The sequence below is a fragment of the Neodiprion virginianus genome, chromosome 1 (assembly GCF_021901495.1).
Source record: "Neodiprion virginianus isolate iyNeoVirg1 chromosome 1, iyNeoVirg1.1, whole genome shotgun sequence".
NCBI lineage: Eukaryota > Metazoa > Arthropoda > Insecta > Hymenoptera > Diprionidae > Neodiprion > Neodiprion virginianus.
In genome coordinates this window covers 12,425,601-12,429,051 of record NC_060877.1, presented here as the reverse complement: position 1 = coordinate 12,429,051, position 3,451 = coordinate 12,425,601, and the positions used below count along the sequence as shown (strand labels likewise).

The 3,451-nt window shown below is 40.1% G+C and overlaps 1 pseudogene; it reads right to left on the bottom strand.

Annotated features, from left to right (window-relative positions):
* Window positions 1–214: 214 nt before the first annotated feature.
* LOC124303397 (furin-like protease 2) lies at window positions 215–3,126 on the bottom strand (annotated as a pseudogene).
* Window positions 3,127–3,451: the final 325 nt, after the last annotated feature.

The window sequence follows — 3,451 nt, the reverse complement described above, 5'->3', positions numbered from 1 at the left end:
AAACGTAAGGTTAGTAATATACAAATTACACAAGCGCACCATAAAACGTGGCAAGGGTAATCCTAGTGCAGTGATGGTATGAACTGAAGAAATATACATTTACATATACATGATATAAATTAATAGTCTAGAAAAGAGTATTTAGAGAGCTTATCTAATTCCGATCTTGTAACAATAGATCATTAACATAATCAATATACGGTTAAAGCTGTATTAGCTACATTCACTATTAGAGACAATATTTTTTATCCATAGGTTCCACCTGCACGGCCAATTTTGTGCAGCCGAGAGTCGACTCTCTTCTCCTAGATATGGCCTGTACATGCAACAGACAAGTATAAGTCTAATATTATGCATAATCAATATTGCGTCTTAAGTGTCATAGGCAGGGCTGATTAGGTTTTCTTGTGCTTACAAATGTGCTTGATTTTCACGTTACATAATCATGGAATGAATTTTACATATACAGCTTCTCTGATTTTACGATCAGTTCAAGAAGCCTAAATTCGATGAAAATCATGACTAACCTGAAGAGCGACAAATATCGCGGCAAACAAAGCGATTGATGCAACGCAAATAGCAACTGCAAACGCAGTGGCTGCTGTTACAGCTAATGATGCAGAATCCTCGGTTCTGCCGAAGCTATCTGAAACCCCCCGACCTCCGTGTCGGGAAACTGTCCGCTTACCAGCTGGAGAGCTATTCCGGCAACCACCTGGATCATGAAATGTTGACATGGTAAGTGAGATACAAAATAATGTTCAGGTTCATCAAACATCTCACTATCAGAATCAAGCATAAGTTCAACCCACCCGTTGCTGGATTACATATACAACAGTCTTGATCCTCGGCATTATTGATACCAGCTGGACAGCAAGGGACGCATTGATTGTTCAGTTTGTCGATGTGCAACGGAGCAGCGCATGACAAGCAACTAAACTTTCCCCGTCCCGTACATATCTGACAGCTTGAGTCACAGCTTTTACAGAGTTGCGTCACCCAGTCGTAACATTGGCTACTGAGACATTCTATGCAAAGGCCCCCATCCAGCATTGAGTGAGCAGGACACAAGGTGCACCCTAGCGGCCCTTCGGCTGAAACCAATTTGACATTAGAATGACGTTAAAAGTCCAAACGAATATAGGTTCCCCGTGAGTAATAGACTAGATAATGATCTCATATTTTACCACCTCTACATGTTTTGCAGTAATGATGACACTTCTGACATCCAAAACTGGTCCTAAAGAATCCTTCGGGACATTCCGGATGACATTCTCCTGCAGCCAATTGCCAGCCTCTCGGGCAGGTTACACACTGATCTCTCCTGGGTCCAGAACAAGTCCTGCAGGACATGTGACACTTTGCGCATTGCCACGATCGCTGTAATATCTGTAAAAGCAATATTATACGAGTTCCTCACTCATAAAAGCAATATTGTAGATTATCTTAAGGCCTTATCAAATTAGTGTCCGCGTGATATGGTGCGTGAGGTTAATTCATTTCGCGACTCACCCGTCAGCACAGAAAGATCTACACTCGCCACTCTGCAGCTGAAGTCCATCATTGCAAGTGGTACAGTTCAATCTGGAGGTGCAGGTCCTGCATGTATGAAGGCAGGGTAGACAAAGAGGTTTCCCAGCTGGCTGGGCGACGGAATAGTAACCGTCCTCGCATTGAGCGACACATATTTGACCCTGCAGAAGCAGTGTCTCTTGGCAGGAGACCCAGGAGTTGCGGGTGGGCCCGACGCAAGTCTCGCATGTCGAGTGGCATCTTTTGCACCGTCCGTTTTCGTGATATTCAGTACTGTCGCACCACGTACGACTCGCCGGGACGTTTAAATGTTAAACTCACCGAGCACAAACTTCGTCCTCCTCGTCCACCTCCGACCACCTCCAACCATCGCGAACCACTTCCGACAACGACCCACAACCACCTCGGGTCTTACCTTGAATAGTAATAAATATTTTCAGTATAAGAACACATCATAAAAATTGTGTAAGGATTAATATAATTAATTAATTGATTGATAATATATTAAATGTTATTAGTGCACTTATAGCTACTGAATTCGTGCTTGCGCGAAAAATGAATTGAAATAATTTATTGTAAACGTGACAAGTTTGAAAAATTTGAAATAAAATATAATTACAATTGCCGTTAAATATTAGAAAAATATTTTACTCACCGTGCACAAATCCTCGTTCTCCTCGTCTTCCATGTCTTCCCCCTTTTCGTCCTTCTCGTCCTTCTCCTCGTCCACCTCGATCACCCGCAACCACCCCTCACCACCTCCGACCAACTCCAACCACTACCAACGACCACCGCTAACCACCTCGGGTTATACCTCGAATACTGATAAATATTTGCAGTATTAAAACACATCAAAGATATTGTGCGTGGATTAATATAATTTCTCTATCAACACATTTTACCAAGAAGATTATCAAAAAGTTATGAAAAATTATAGAAATTTAATTAGCGCATTGATAGCTACTGAATTTGGGCTTGCGCGAAAAATGAACTGAAATAATTGATTGTGAAAGTGACAAGTTTAACAAATTTCAGATGAAATATAATGACAATTGCTATTAAATATCAGAAAAATGTTTTACTCACTGTGCACAAATCCTCTTCCGCCTTTTCTTTCCGTCTTCCTCGTCCTCCTCCTCGTCTACCTCGATCACCTCGAACCACCGCCAACGACCACCGCTAAACACTTCGGGTTATACCTCGAATACTAATAAATATTTGCAGTATTAGAACACATCAGAAATATCGTATGGGTATTAATATTATGTTTTTACTGACACATTTCACCAAGAAGATTATGTGAAAATCATAAAAAATCATATAGAAATTTCATTAGTCCATTGATAGCTACCGAATTTGGGCTTGCGCAGAAAATTAATTGAAATAATTTATTGTAAACGTGACAAGTTCAAAATATTTCAGATGAAGTATAATTACAATTGCCATTGAATATCAGAAAAATGTTTTACTCACCATGCACAAATCCTTGTTATCTTCGTCTTCCTCGTCAACCTCCTTTTCATATTCCTCCTCCTTGTCCTCCTTCTCGTCCACCTGGATCACCCACAACCACCTCCGACCACCTCCAACCATCGCCAACCACCTCCAACGACCATCGCTAACCACCTCGGGTTATACCCCGAATACTATTAAATATTTTCAGAATCAGAAGGCATTAAAAATATTGTGTAAGGGTTAATATCATTTTCTCATTGACAAATTTTACTGACAAGATTAAGAGAAAATTATAAAAAATCATAGAACTTTTATGAGCGCATTGATAGCTACTGAATGTACGCTTGCGCGAAAAACGAAATAAAATAATTTATTGTCAATATGACAAGTTAAAAAAAGTTCAGACTGAATATAATTACAATCGCCATTAAATATGCTCAAATGTTATAATCACCGAATTTTC